We start from the raw sequence: 16851 nt of genomic DNA, 5'->3' as shown, positions 1-16851 counted from the left end.
AGTTCTTTTAAAATCCCTTGTGTGTGCCTATTCCACAGGACCAGAAACTCCTAGCAGACTCCTGGGAGAAACCCAGAAACCGCCAAAACTTGTTTTCTATAAGTCATGATATCTTGGCCCCTCCCTATTGCCTTCTGTGTAAGGAGCAGCCCCATATGGGGTGCTTATGGACATAACCAGTTCTACTGAAAAGCTTCTTGTGTGCGTGCGTGCTAAGTTGCTTCATTTGTGTCTGACTCTTTGTGACCGTATGGACTGTAGCCTGCCAGGCTCCTCTGTCCGTGGTATTCTCCAGGCAAGAATACTGGATTAGGTTGCCATGCCCTTCTCCAGGGGATCTTCCCAACCCAGAGATTTAACCTGAGTCTCTTAGGTCTCCTGCACTGGCTGGGGGGTTGTTTACCAATAGTGCAACCTGGGAAGGCCTGAACAGGTTCTTCTTTGTTTTTTTCTTAAAAACTTTTTCAAGATACCCCTGTCCTTTGTCTTTGAGAATCAAGGAAGGCAAAGAAATTAACATTTAAAGCTCTGAACAGGAGTTACAAAAGGAAAGTTGGGAGATTTCCACGTGAACAATGTTTACTAGAGGGAATAAATTACCTCTCTCTCCTCAAAAATAGAAGTGAGGAAACTGAAGATAACAAATGTCTTCTTTGGAAAAGGACTATGGCTTCTTTAATCAACATTTTTTCTTGCTCCTGTTTTATTATTGGCAGAAAATACCATTATAAAAAATAAAAAGCATGACAGCCCTTTCCCTTAGAACACCTGAAATACATGAATTTGGCTATCTCTGGGCAGCAATATTTTGAAAAAAAATTAGGTGGCAACAGAATGCATCCTTTCCAGCCCTATGAGCCTCAAGTAAGCACTTTCAGGCTCCCGTCAGTATTTAATCAGCATACCATAACTTTTATGGGACTGAACTGAAATGCTTCTGAGACACTAAATTTCAAGTGTTGCTGTAAACTTTGGTCATCTGAATTTGATTTACATATGATGGCCCCATCCACAGTGATGATGGAGATAATGACAATTGTTGGTATTGATCATCTGGAAAAACACACATTATAGACACACCCCATCATAGCCTCTACCTGCTTGGTGCCTTTAGTAGTGAAGATGAATCACAACCATTGCTATCTATCAAAAACAAATGCAATTTACATGAATTTTAAGGTAGTATCAGTGTATCAGTTAGAAAGCTTTAATTTGAGAAACATAAGAGTGTAAATAATAAAGAGAAAATTTATTAATTCACGTAACTAAAAGGTAAGGTCTAAACTAAGGTTTCATGACGTCATGAGGGGCCCTGGCTTTATTTCTTTGCAATTCTCTGTTGCAGAGAATCCTACCATTGATTTACTTTGTGGTAGTAAAATGGCTGGAGGAGTTTTACTGTCCATTTATTTATTTCATTTCAATAATATTTTATTTAACTGCATATGTTAAAAAATTATTCCAAGATGTAATCAATATAGAAATTATCAATGTTATATTGCAATTTCTTTTTTATATATTAAATCTTCAAAATCTGGTTTGTATTTGACACAGCATATCTCAATTCAAGCACTAAATTTTCCTTGGAAGTACTTGAACTGTAATAAGATTTCACAAAATTTACAATTGAGAAAGTAGATTCATACACCACTGTTGTTCCAAACATATTTGAAAGCTGTTCAATAATTGGATTAAACATTTGTGTTTAAGCTTAAATTAATTAAAGTTAAATTTTAAAATGAAGTTTTTCAGTTGCATTAGCCACATCTCAAGTACTCAATAGCCATAGAGGGCTAGTGGCTCCTGAATTGGACAGCTCAGGTCTATAGTTACCCATCATTGACACAGCTCAGATGCCGGGACTCAGGAGTGGCTGGAGGAGTTTTAGATTTCCCATTTCCAGAGGAGGAAAGAAAGCCCTTAACTCAGGAATTCTAACACAAGTCCTAAAATTTATTTTGGTTGGGCTCCCCAAGGTCATAAACTCATCCCATAATGAATCACCATGGCCCAGTGGATGAAGTATGCTGATTTGCTTAAGCTAAGTTCTGTGCTCCACCCCTGGAGCCAGACAGTAGAGTTAGATTCCTCCCAACCACATGGATCTCCATATGGACTCCCCCGCAACCCACAAAAAAAAAAAAAAAGCATAAGAAAGGAATGGATATGGAAGTTACCATAATCTCCATTACAAATCATCAACTTCCTCCCTATGACCTCACTGAAGTCAAGTTTCAATCAATACAGTGTGAATCAAGTGATGAAGAGCAGACAGACTTCATTTCCCCAGCTATGCAAAGACAAATGTCAAATACGCTGAAGATGGAAAAAGACTTACTGGAAACAGGGAGTGCTATTTCATATCCCAGTCCAACAGACTGGCACCTTTTTTATTTCTATTTTTCTTACCAGAATGACATTGACATCTATGTATTCTATCTCTCCTGGTTCATTTGGCAGAGTTCACAGGTCAATGTTGGGCTTCTCAGGTGGTTCAGTGGTTAAAGAATTGGAGTGCCAATGCAGGCAACTCAGGAGATGCGGCTCAATCCCTAGGTTGGGACGGTTCCCTGGAGAAGGAAATGGCAACCCACTCCAGTATTCTTGTCTGGAGAATCCCATGGCCAGAGGAGCCTGGTGGGCTGCAGTCCACAGCGTTGCAAAGAGTTGCACATGACTGAGCAACTGAGCACGCACACACGCACACAGGTCAACGTATCCAGAATGGCATTAAGTACAGGAAATGGTGGGGGGAGGCATAGAAGGAAGGAGAGGAGCATTTAATATGTGTCAACGTGTGTAGAGGAAGAGAACAGATACTTAGTGAGTGCCTATGGCAGCAGGTCAGCTGGACAGTTATGAGTATTCTTTCTTTTTATTTCCTGCTTTTTAAAGGAGAAAATACTAAAAGTGATGATAGGTTGTCAGTGGAAGAGAAAGAATATGCTGCAGACGGTAAAAATGGTCAGGGAAAAGATAAAGAAAAGTAAAATCCCCCACCCAGAATGGAGGTGGTGTTAGAACAGGATGCAAGCAGCATGTGGTTAGTTTGGACTCGGCCTTTAACTGTGGGTGTTCCACACTGTAAACAGCACAAAAAGCAGAGCAATGTTGGGAAAAGATCACTGGGCTGGAAACCAGGAAAGCCCTGTCCACAATGCCTGGACCACCGCCACAGTATGCCCTGAACACGATGCTCACCTCTTTGCCTTGAAGGACAATATTCCTTCTCTGGGACTGTGAGTTCCTGAAGGGGAAGACATAGTCCAAAGGGAGGAAAAGAAGAAGAGAAAAGTTTACTACCCACCGTGGACACTCAATGAGGAGATTTGACTAAATAGGTGACCAGTGAGTAAGAAATTTCTTTTCATCTATTAATATCTATTTATTTATAGTTTTACCTACCTGGTTAGCTATGTATCATCTCTATTCCTTTCTAGATTTTGCAAGAGTTGAAGGTATATATAGAAACACATATAATAAAATCGTGAACTATACATAAAAATTTAGACAAGGGATTATAAATTAGAAAAGTGATGTAGATATGTGGGGTAAAAGACCCAACTCAGTTCTCATAATTGAACTCTAAGTTTGTCTCTGAGATTTCTGGCAGATAAAGGAAAAAAAAGAAAAAAAAATCACCAGGTTTATAATTTTCAATATCAGTGAGCATTACAATTATTAGCTGTTTAGGAAGGGGAACCAAACTTTATATAGAAATAGTTTCTGACAGGTGTAGAGGAATGGAAGGAAGGAGTGTTAAGTGGAAGGACTTTGTAGCTCACGACAGTGGAAGAAGAGAACTGAAGGAACAGTGGGACAGCCATGTTTTTACCAGACTTAGCTCAGGTTAGGGCAGGAAGTTGGTGTACTTTGCAGAGACAGTGCGTGGACATTTAGGTTGTTTCCATGTCTTGGCTACTGTAAACAGTGCAGGAGTGAGCATTAGGGGTGTGTGTGTCGTTTTGTATTACAATTTTCTCATGGAAGCAACCTAAATGTCCATTGACAGGTGAATGGATAAAGAAGATGGGGTACATATATACAGTGGGATATTACTTGGCCTTAAAAAGGAACAAATTTGGGTCATCTGTAGAGACTTGGATAGACCTAGAGTCTGTCACAGAGACTGAAATAAGTCAGAAAGTGTTAATCATATAACACTTATATGTGAAATCTAGAAAAATGGTACAGATGAATTTATTTGCAGGGCAGGAATAGAGATACAGACATAGAGAATGGATGTGTGGACACGGTGTGGGGAGGAGGGAGTTGGAACAATTGGGAAATTGGGATTGACATATATACAAGACTATGTTTAAAATAGATAGTAGGAACCTGATGAGCTCAGCTCTCTGTGATGACCTAGATGGGTGGGAGGGAGATCCAAGAGGGAAAGGATATATACAAATGTATATATGTATTCATATAGCTGATTTACTTTGCTGTACAGCAGAAACTAACACAACACTGTAAAGCAATTGTACTCCAATAATAATAATAATAATAAAAAGAGACAGCAGCATGAAGCAACAATGGGCTGACAATGTCAGGGAATGTCTTTCTGGAGAGAACTCCCCAGCCGGAGAAAGGGTTTGGGTTTTGGTGGAGCCTGTGATAAAGTAATTTCTGAAGTGAGAGATGCTGCTTGCTGCTGAAACACATGACTGGTGTCTTGAGTGTCTAAGTAGACAAGGCTGGCAGGACATGCCTTTAGCCCATCCCTTTCCTCGGTACCTACAATCCCATTTTCCACAAATAGTCCCATGGGCTTGCCCTGGAGGAGTCTAAGCTTGTCCGTTTGGTCACAAGCAGGACTAGACTAGATCTAGAGGCTGGGGGTTGGGGACGGGAGGCTGTCTGGTCACTTCCTGTTGGTGTGTCTACTAGAGTGGAGCAAGATAAGTGGTTTCTTTGAGGAGGCGGTCACTTTGGGGGGACCTGGGGAGCAGCAGTAGTAACAAAAGTGAGACATTATCATCACAGGCTTCCCTATGACTGGGCCACACTGTCTGCACTGAATGGGAATGGGAGGAAGTCATCCTTGGAGGGGGCTGAGGGGCCCCAAGGAGGAACTCGGAATCACGGCATTGGCAGAGCATCACTTGCAGTTGATGCAGCACTTCTACCACTAGCACTTCTAGTTCTACAGCAAGGGCAGAGGTGGTCAGTCTCAGCAGACATATCAGGGCTGGCAGACACAGCCTTAGCCCTGTGAGCTCCTTCCCATTATCAGCCTTGGACAACCGAAGGGTGGGCTTATTAAGGGAGCCAGCGGGAGCTCTCAGAGCAGCTTTGATTTGTCTGCATCAGAGAGGCTAGGGTTTCCCTGCTAGCTCAGCTTCTAAAGAATCTGCCTGCAATGCAGGAGACTCAAGTTCAATTCCTGGGTCAGGAAGAATCCCTGGAGAAGGGAATAGCTACCCACTCCAGTATTCTGGCCTAGAGAATTCCATGGACTATACAGTCCATGGGGTCACAAAGAGTCAGACATGACTTTCACTTTTTAGTCAGGCTAACCCTGGAACTGAGGGTGTGTACAGAGAAGACATTATAGCAATGTGCCTGTATTTTAAGACATGGCAACCCGTAGAATTATGAAAACATACAAAGAAGATCCTGGGCTCTGAATAATAGATTTCTGACCCCATGCTCTTGGGAGAGCCCTAAGAAGGAGATGCTAAGACCTAATCTGGCATTGGAAAAGGAGAGGAAAGCTTCCCACTACTCACAAAAATATGCAACTTAATGCAACTTATGGAGAAGGAAATGGCAACCCACTCCAGTATTCTTGCCTGGAGAATCCTGTGGACAGAGGAGCCTGGTGGGCTGCTCTCCATGGGGTTACACAGAGTCAGACACGACTGAAGAGATTTAGCAGCAGCAATGCAACTTAATGATCTGATTTAGATTCAGATGCATTATATTAGTCACACCTTACATAGCCACATATGTTTTGTGTGTGTGTGTTTGTTTGGGTGGAACATGGAGTGAGAAAAAAAGAGTGGACTCGTTGTATAATCCAGGAAGTGGTAGGAAGGTGTGTGCTCAGCTGCTTTAGTTGTGTCTGACTCTTTGCGACCCCATGGACTGCAGTCTGCCAGGCTCCTCTGTCCATCGAATTCTCCAGGCAAGAATACTGGAGTGGGTTGCCATGATCTCCTCTAGGGATCTTTCCAACCCAGGGATTGAATAGGCATCTGCCTGTGTCTCCTGCATTGCCGGCAGATTCTTTACCTACTGAGCAACTTAGAAGCCTGAGTAGTAGGAGACTAACATAATATTCTAAAATTTTATACCACATTAGAGCTAAATATTTTCTATGTATTTAAATTTCTCAGATTGGAAATATGTTGAGGACAGGAACTGTGTATTTGGTGGAGGAGGCATTTGAAGGAAGTTAGATTCCATTATTTCCTTATGTTGCTCCATTATTTCTTTAGATTGATGTTATACATGATTGAACCTCAGTTTTTATCTTTGTTGAATATATTTTTAATAATGTTATCTTCCTTCTCTTAATTTTACCTTAATAGTAATTTTTATTAATGGTGAGCTTTTAAATCATGATAACCACTGGTTTTTCCTCTTAGAAATAATGAACCTATTAATGTTGTACATTGTGTATTTATTACTGTTTGGTAGAGGAAAACTAGGAGAAGACAATGGCACCCCACTCCAGTACTCTTGCCTGGAAAATCCCACGGACGGAGGAGCCTGGTAGGCTGCAGTCCATAGGGTCGCTAAGGGTTGGACACGACTGAACGACTTCACTTTCACTTTTCACTTTCATGCATTGGAGAAGGAAATGGCAACCCACTCCAGTGTTCTTGCCTGGAGAATCCCAGGGACGGGGGAGCCTGGTGGGCTGCCGTCTATGGGGTCACACACGACTGAAGTGACTTAGCAGCAGCAGCAGAGGAAAACTAAAATTATCACAATTTTTTGTTCATTGGTAGAAAGAACAAATTAAGAATCAGAAAGGTACAATTATACCTTGCTTACCAAATATATTGGGATTGGAGCATCTTTGCAAAATACAATTGTGTTTTCCTAAGTAGCAGGCACTTTTATATGCACTATCTTATTCTTTATAGAATGTAGCATAATCCTTGTTTTAAAATAGGAAAGTTAAGTTTAACCAGGTTAATGGCTTGAAACTCAGGTCTGGTTCTGAGACCCAAACTCCTCTATAGCATCACACCACATCCTGTTTGAACAGATGTTATGTGAGAATGTTAATGTCACCTGGCCTCAGTGGTCAGTGCCCTTGAATCTGGCAGAATAGGCCAGGTTTTATTGTATGTTGTGGTGTCAATCATCCTCCAAACCTCTTGGATTAAAACAACTCAGGACCACTTCTCACTCGTGCAACATATGAATTCTGCTTCATGTTGTCCTTCTTCTAGGATCCAGCTACCAGGACAGCCTTTCTCTGAAGGACTGCCAATCTTTAGGTGGAAAGCACAGCAATGCATGGGGAATGCTCTTTGGCTCTTCTAGTTTCTACCTGAAAGGGCTACATCACCTCAGTTACTTGTCACTGGCCAGAATAACTCATTTGGCCACATGAGGCTCCAAGGAGCTAGGGAAGGGCAATTCTGCCACATACCTCCAAGCAGAGCCCCAAGGATCCCTCCCCTTTCCCAAATTGCCTTCTGGATGAAATACACATGCACAGTTGAACTTCTATTCATGCATTGTGACCTTGGGCTGCACATATAGCTGTATGGCTTTGGGCAAATTATTTAATAATTCCTCATAACACTGCAGGGTTGTTATGAGGATGAAATGAGAAAGCTGTGTTTCTTTTTTCTTTGTGCACTTCTCAGCAACAGAATTGAGGACATACTGTATATATAATTTCACATTTTGCTTTTAAAGTTAACGTTACTTCATAAACATTTCCTCAAGTTATTATAAACTTCTTGTAGGAATCCTTATTATATTAGAATACTATTACAGGACACATTCTAAAGTGAGATATACATTTCTATATAAAGAGCATTTTGCATTTGTAAGATGTTCCCAATTTTCAGTGGCTCCTTATCGTCCAAATAGGTGCCACTTCATTAAAGGAAGAAGTGGAAGCCTAGGCTAGCATTGCCCCCAACCGTCCCCTGGTGAGATGAATCAAACTTTCCACCGAGGTCGACAAGCTCTGGCATACACTATTCTCTGGATAAAGGTTAGGGAGGACCTCTCCCCAGGGAATGCAGAGTGCGCTGTGCTGTTTTGTAGGTCAAGGAGAAAGCCCTAAGGTATATTTTTTAAAAATCCAGTTACCAAAGGAAATGAATAAACAAAAACTGCTGCGTAGAAAACATTGGTCACTGCAACTTGAATGATTGTGACCTGGGAAGGAACGGAGAGAAGGTAATTCATTGTCCTTAAACAAGTTGAGAGGATCAGGAATCTAAGAGAGGATTTTAGCATGCTTGCTTCTCTGGCCAGGCTCTGTGCCCTGGGCCATCCCTCTGTGGGCTTGTAAGAGCTGGGCTCTTAAAGAAAAATAAAACTTTTCATCAATGCTATTTTTTAAAAGTATTATTTTTTCTGGTCTTAATTGCCCTCCATTCACTGTGCTTTCTGATGTAAGAGAAGGAGTACAGGAGAATTTAAGAGCTGGAGGGGAGGTAAATACCCTTCCATCTATCCACGTGTTGTTTCCTTCACTCACTGACTCACATCGGAAGCATTTATCAATGGGTCCTGTGCTGGGGAAGAAGGAGATGTGTAGATATCGTTCCCGGCCTCAGCTGTCTGGAGGGGGGATCATCCAAGCAACTGACACTCACCCCAGAGTGACTAAGCCTACCACTGGACACTATGGGTAAATATAAAAGAGATATTTTGGCAAGCTTAGCAGAGTCAGGGATGGCTTCTGGAGATGGGTGGTTAGACCAAGACCTGAACAAGCAGAGGTTGTGAGCATTCCCTGTGAGAGTTCCCTGGCTGCATCTCCGCCTGCAGGGGACCTCTTGGTTCTTGGGCTTAAGTGAGGTGAATTAAACATAGCAGAATACCCCCAGCTGGAATGGGGAGAGGGGGCTTGTTGGAGAGCAGGTGACTTTAACCATTAGGCTATATTGACACTATTTAGGGCTGATGGCATTCACAAGGGTCTTCCAGAATGTTTGAGGTGTTTCCAACTGGAGATGAAAAGACAATATAATCAAAATTAATGTATCCTTAATTAATACATGCTGCACTGCACTTAGTTGCTTGTGGTGTCTGACTCTTTGTGACCCCGTGGACTGTAGCCTGCCAGGCTCCTCTGTCCATGGGGATTCTCCAGGCAAGAATACTGGAGTGGGTTGTCATGCCCTCCTCCAGGGGATCTTCCCAACCCAGGAATCGAACCCAGGTCTTCTGCACTGCAGGCAGATTCTTCACTATCTGAGCCATACATAATTATACATTTATAGGGCTTCCCTGGTGACTCAGATGATAAAGAATCCACCTGCAATGTGGGAGACCTGAGTTCGATCTCTGGGTTGGGAAGATCCCCTAGAGGATGGCATGGCAACCCACTCCAGTATTTTTGCCTGGAGAATCCCTGTGGACAGAGGAGCCTGGCAGGCTACAGTCCATGGGGTCACAAAGAGTCGGACACCACTGAGCAACTGCTGCTGCTGCTGCTGCTAAGTCGCTTCAGTCGTGTCTGACTCTGTGCGACCCTATAGACGGAAGCCCACCAGGCTCCCCCATTCCTGGGATTCTCCAGGCAAGAACACTGGAGTGGGTTGCCACTTCCTTCTCCAATGCATGAAAGTGAAAAGTGAAAGGGAAGTCGCTCAGTCATGTCTGACTCTTAGCGACCCCATGGACTGCAGCCCACCAGGCTCCTCCGTCCATGGGATTTTCCAGGCAAGAGTACTGAAGTGGGGTGCCATTGCCTTCTCCAATAGCATATATACATTTACACAGGGTTTCCCAGGTGGATCAGTAGTAAAGAACCTGCCTGCCAATGCAGGAGGCACAGGAGACACAGGTTCAGTCTCTAGGTCAGGAAGATCTCCTGGAAGAGGAAATGGCAATGCAATCCAAAATTCTTGCCTGGGAAATTCCATGGACAGAAGAGGCTAGTGGGCTACAGTCCATGGGGATGCAAAGAGTCGGACTTGCCTTAGCAATTGAGCACTCATGCAAGCATACATATATACACAGTTTATAGAAAACTATCTATTTATACAGAATATCTATGAGCCTGGTGATGAAGCAGCACTGTGGATCCCAGGTTGCCCTTCAAAAACCAGAAGCAGCAGTGGACTGGGAAGCCCAAGACAAGGGTGTGAGCCCAGCTCTCTACTCAGTAACTGTGTGACTTTGGGCAACCACTCACCTCTCTGAAGACTCAGATTTCTATTTTGAACAGTAGGGATAGGACTGCTGCCTTGTAGGGTGGTTGTGAAGCAATACATAATAGATGTGGATGTACTTTGTAAGTGGCAAAGCCTCATACAAATAGGAGCTGTCTTGCCTGGCCCCGACTCCAGCCCTGACTCGGCAGGCAGGTGGTTTGGCTTGCAGCAGACATCTGATGGATGCCCAGACCTCCCTGTCCACAGTTTCATCTCCCCTAAAGTGGAGGAGGCCACTCAGGGGACCATTATTCTGGACTCAATCCTGACCGACCAGAGAGAGTGGGTTGGTGCTGTGGAATAGATACATTGGGCTTTCTAGATCACAAAGTGTTTCACATGCATCATTTCACTTGGTTCTCCCAACAACTCAACGTGGAAATTAAGGTTGGCTCATAATCATCCATCCATGAACTCAGGTGCTGTGACTCTTAACCCAGGCTTTCTGGTTCCACATCTTGTGCTTCTCCCATATGACCTTGCTGGCTGGGAGTTCATAAAAGGGGGAGAAATATCCAAAAAAGGTCATGAATTGAAGAAAACTATCCATCAACTTGGGCTTAACTGGGTGGCTCAGACGGTAAAGACCATCTGAGTGTGGGAGACCTGGGTTTGATCCCTGGGTTGGGAAGATCTCCTGGAGGAGGGCATGGTAACCCACTCTAGTATTCTTGCCTGGAGAATCTCCATGGACAGGGGAGCCTGGCGGGCTATAGTCTATGGGGTCGCAAAGAGTTGGAGATGACTGAGTGACTAAACACACCCATCAACCTACAAGTCCAGGGACCAGTAGATTATTTTCTTTTAGGTGAGGGTAGGAGAAAGGAGGAGTGTGCGGAGGAAAAGACTGATGCTGGGAGGGATTGAGGGCAGGAGAAGAAGGGGACGACAGACGATGAGATGGCTGGATGGCATCACTGACTCGATGCACGTGAGTCTGGGTGAACTCCGGGAGTTGGTGATGGACAGGGAGGCCTGGCATGCTGCAATTCATGCGGTCGCAAAGAGTCGGACACGACTGAGCGACTGAACTGAACTGAACTGAACTGAGCAAAGATAGGCTCAGCCTTTCTTCCTTGATGGGAGAGGCGGCACCTCTGGGGAGCACGAGGAGGAAGGACTCAAAAGACTTAGAACCTGAAATGTCATCTTTAGCCAGAAGTGGCTAAAGCCTATCTAGCTGATGGCTTTGGAGCTCACAGACTTTCCTGAGGTCAAATCTTGGTGCTCTCAGAGTTATATGCCTTGCGCAAATCAGGTAACTCTCTGCAGCCTTGGTTTTGTTGTCTGTAAAACAGAAGTAAAAGTAGTTTTGTTATGAAAAGTGAATGAGATGATACATGTCAAGCTGCTAGCCCAGTGCCTGGCATAAAATAGGTACCTCTTCAGTAAGAGGGAGCTCCGCCCCTTTCTATGTCAGCTGCACTGGGTCCAGCAGAGCCCCGCCCAGGCTAATCCGCAGTCTGGTGAGTTGCAGAAGGCAGCTGTGCCGCCAGACGTGTGATGGCTGTAGTCCTGTGACACCATACAGTTCTCACCTCCTGTTCCTGCCTTTACCACCTCTGAAACGTTTCTGAGACTCAGTCTTCATTTTTTCCCTCTGCCTCCCCATATCCCAGAACATAAACTGTTCGCGCAGTGATACAGACGTGCACTTTCTTCCCAAGGCCGTAACTGCCTCCACAGTCAAGGCTGCCATCCTGATGGCAGCTCATTGTGTAGGGGCTAAGCATCTGGGTTTGGGTCCTTGCACTGGTACTTACTAGCTGGTAGCTTTAGGCAGGCCATTTACTCTCTCTCTTTCTCAGTTTCCTTATCTATAAAATGGGCTAATAATAATACTTACAACATAAATCTTGGCTGACTGTTAAATGTTTCAATACATGAGATACAACACAGTGCCTGACATACAATCAATACCGAGTAAATATCAGCTATTACTGTTGTCACAATTTAGTGGCTGATTTTTCTGCTCTTGGTTTTTCTTCCCTGCAATTTTTCAAGCCCACAGTTGCTGGAAGAATCTTCAGATGCTGGCTTCTGCACAATTTCTTCTTGCCTGAGACCACAGAGTGGTACTGTCTTATTGCCTTTAGGTGTGAGGCCAGATTGCTCATCTGGCAGACGAAAGCTCTCACTGTCTTCCCATCTCACCATCCGGACTTCTGGTTCACTCCCTCTCAGCCCCTCTCCTGAGAGCTCAGGCCGCTGGCTTCCAAGGGCACCATATTGGACTCACTCATCTTCTTCCTTCTCTCACTCCTGGTAGGCAAGTTCAGCCAAGCCCTTGATTTCAATAGCTTTCCCTTCCTATTGACCTAATGCAAATCTCTCTTTCCCTCTTTGGTGTGATTTACTGTTTGTTTGTTTTTGTGATTTCCACCATTAGTGATTACTTCTTTTAAGTTGAACATTGTTCTTCTTTTGAGATCTTCTTCTATAATGCAAGTAGTTATGGAAGTCCTGACTGTAAGGACGCTGGGAGGCAGAACTTAAGAAGTTTTAAGTGCTTAGATACTGGGTGTCCTATCCTTGGGCACTGGAGTCTCTGCAGAAAAAGCATTAAAGTGGAGCTGAGAAGAGTACACAGGGCAAAGGGAGATACAGATAGGAGATATGTGCATATTACCCCATTTCATTTCTGAATGGTCTGAGCTGGGCACAGGAAGGGAACAAATAAAGAGGAAAACTCAGAAGGCTGTTGTCTATAAAGGGATGGATGTGAAATTGTCAACAACCTTTTTCAACCTTCTAGGTTGAAACAGATGCTCCAGGGATTCACGGAATCTCAGGTTTAAACCTAAGGCCAACACTTGACAGACCAAGGCCACAGACTTTAGAGGCCAGACCCTCTCAGAACAACACTGAGTCTCTTTGGAATCGAAGAGAAAATTCTATAAAAATCTACAAGTCTCATTCCAAGGAGTTTGTTCTAAGGAAATAATTGCAAATGTGGTCACAGATTTATATATGAATATTATATATATATATATATATTAGTTTATCATCATAGTATTATATATTGCTTTTAAAAATCTGAAAATATATTAAATGTTGAGGAGTAGGAAACTCTTTCAATGAAATATTGAGTAGATTATCCTTGCTTTGAAATGTTTCACATATCATTTTAAGCATATTTAATGACATGGGGAAATGCTTAACAACATAAAATGAACTAAAGAATTAAGATACATTATTTAATAGTAAGTATAATAGATGAGAGTGGGTACCTGTAATGTCCTCCCAACTTTTCAGTGAAAAATTTTTTCATCTTCAAGAAATATAATAAATATTCCCTGGTGGTCCAGTGGCTAAGATTCCATGCTCCCAATGCAGGAGGCTGAGGTTTGATGCCTGGTCTGGGAACTAGATCCCACATACTGCAACTAAGAGTTCACATGCTACAACTAACCAGATCAGATCAGATCAGTCGCTCAGTCGTGTCCGACTCTTTGCGACCCCATGAATCGAAGCATGCCAGGCCTCCCTGTCCATCACCAACTCCTGGAGTTCACTGAGACTCACGTCCATCAAGTCAGTGATGCCATCCAGCCATCTCATCCTCTGTCGTCCCCTTCTCCTCCTGCCCCCAATCCCTCCCAGCATCAGAGTCTTTTCCAATGAGTCAACTCTTCGCATGAGGTGGCCAAAGTACTGGAGTTTCAGCTTTAGCATCATTCCTTCCAAAGAAATCCCAGGGCTGATCTCCTTTAGAATGGACTGGTTGGATCTCCTTGCAGTCCAAGGGATTCTCAAGAGTCTTCTCCAACACCACAGTTCACATGCCACAACTAACCAAGGCAGCCAAATAAATAAATATTAAAAAAAAGAAATATGATAAAACTGTCAAAATTGCATGATATTAGCTTAGCAAATTATATATGTCACAGTCTCATTTATTTGGTAAATGCAAAACTAGAAAACATTTATTAAGACGTAGCATAAAACTTTACTATTGCCAATTCTAAACTCCTATGACATTTTGTATTCAGTCTGTGGAAAAAAAGATTAGAAAGAAATACATGAGAATGTTAACTGCAGTTATCTCTGAAAGGTGAAATTATGGGTGATTTCAATTTTTACCTTTATATTTTACAATATTGTAAATACTTTCTGCAATGAACAAATACTGCATATGAAATTAAACCATTTTTTTTCTTTAATCTGCAAAGATAAGGCTTATATAACATGGGGCTGTCTTGTCTCTGTTTCTGGTGTGGGTTCAGTTTTGTTTTTTAATTGAGATTATAATTGGCATGTAACATTATATTAGTTTTAGGTATGCAACTTGATTCCAGATTTGCATTTCTTATGGCATGGTCACCACAATAAGTCTAGTTAATATTTACAACTACATAGTTGCAACTTTTTTCCTTGTGATGAGAATTTTTAATCTACTCTCTTAGCTACTTTTGAATATCAGTTCAGTTCAGTTGAGTTCAGTCGTGTCTGACTCTTTGCGACCCCATGGACTGCAGCACACCAGGCCTCCCTGTCCATCACCAACTCATGGAGTTTACTCAAACACATGTCCACTAAGTCAGTGATGCCATCCAACCATCTTATCCTCTGTTGTCCCCTTCTCCTCCCACCTTCAATCTTTCCCAGCATCATTTTCAAATGAGTCAGCTCTTTGCATCAGGTGGCCAAAGTATTGGAGTTTCAGCTTCAACATCAGTCCTTTCAATGAACATTCAGACTGGTTGGATCTCCTTGCAGTCAAGGGACTCTCAAGAGTCTTCCCAACACCACAGTTCAAAAGCATCAATTCTTCAGTGCTCAGCTTTCGTTATAGTCCAACTCTCACATCCATACATGACTACTGGAAAAACCATAGTCTTGACTAGACAGACCTTTGTTGACAAAGTAATGTCTCTGCTTTTTAATATGCTGTCTAGATTGATTAGGGAGAAGGAAATGGAAACCCACTCCAGTATTCTTGCCTGGAGAATCCCAGGGACAGAGGAGCCTGGTGGGCTGCTGTCTGTGGGGTTGCACACAGTCGAACATGACTGAAGCAACTTAGCAGCAGCAGCAGGAGCTTGGTGGTAACTTTTCTTCCAAGGAGTAAGCATCTTTTAATTTCTTGGCTGCAGTCACCATCTGCAGTGATTTTGGAGCCCCAAAAAATAAAGTCTGACACTGTTTCCACTGTTTCTCCATCTATTTGCCATGAAGTGATGGGACTGGATGCCATGATCTTTGTTTTCTGAATGTTGAGCTTTAAGCCAACTTTTTCACTCTCCTCTTTCACTTTCATCAAGAGGCTTTTTAGTTCCTCTTCAATTTCTGCCATAAAGGTGGTGTCATCTGCATATCTGAGGTTATTGATATTTCTCCCAGCAATCTTGATTCCAGCTTGTGTTTCTTCCAGCCCAGCATTTCTCATGATGTACTCTGCATAGAAGTTAAATAAGCAGGGTGACAATATACAAACTTGATGTACTCCTTTCCTTATTTGGAACCAGTCTATTGTTCCATGTCTAGTTCTAATTCTTGCTTTCTGACCTGCATAGAGGTTTCTCAAGAGGTAGATCAGGTGGTCTGGTACGCCCATCTCTTTCATAATTTTCCACAGTTTGTTGTGATCCACACAGTCAAAGGCTTTGGCATAGTCAATAAAGCAGAAATAGATGTTTTCTGGAACTCTCTTGCTTTTTCGATGATCCAGTGGATGCTGGCAATTTGATCTCTGGTTCCTCTGCCTTTTCTAAAACCAGCTTGAACATCTGGAAGTTCATGGTTCATGTACTGTTGAAGCCTGGCTTGGAGAATTTTGAGCATTACTTTACTAGTGTGTGAGAAGAGTGCACTTGTGCGGTAGTTTGATCATTCTTTGGCATTACCTTTCTTTGGGATTGGAATGAAAACTGACCTTTTCCAGTCCTGTGGCCACTGCTGAGTTTTCCAAATTTGCTGGCATATTGGGTGCAGCACTTTCACAGCATCATCTTTTAGGATTTGAAATAGCTCAACTGGAATTCCATCATCTGCACTAGCTTTGTTCATAGTGATGCTTCCTAAGGCGCACTTGACTTCACATTCCAGGATGTCTGGCTCTAGGCGAATGATCACACCATCATGATTATCTGGGTCATGAAGATCTTTTTTGTACAGTTCTTCTGTGTATTCTTGCCACCTCTTCTTAATATCTTCTGTTTCTGTTAGGTCCATACCGTTTCTTCCCTTTATTGAGCCCATCTTTGCATGAAATGTTCCCTTGGTATCTCTAATTTTCTTGACGAGATCTCTAGTCTTTCCCATTCTATTGTTTTCCTCTATCTCTTTGTACTGATCACTGAGGAAGGCTTTCTTATCTCTCTTTGCTGTTCTTTGGAGCTCTGCATTCAAATGGGTATATCTTTCCTTTTCTCCTTTGGTTTTGGCTTCTCTTCTTTTCACAGCTATTTGTAAGACCTCCTCAGACAGCCATTTTGCTTTTTTGCATTACTTTTTCATGGGGATGGTCTTGCTCCCTGTCTCCTGT

This window comes from Bubalus bubalis, chromosome 1, assembly GCF_019923935.1.
Source record: "Bubalus bubalis isolate 160015118507 breed Murrah chromosome 1, NDDB_SH_1, whole genome shotgun sequence".
Lineage (NCBI taxonomy): Eukaryota > Metazoa > Chordata > Mammalia > Artiodactyla > Bovidae > Bubalus > Bubalus bubalis.
The sequence above is the reverse complement of the archived record's forward strand: the minus strand, read 5'-3'. Positions refer to the sequence as shown.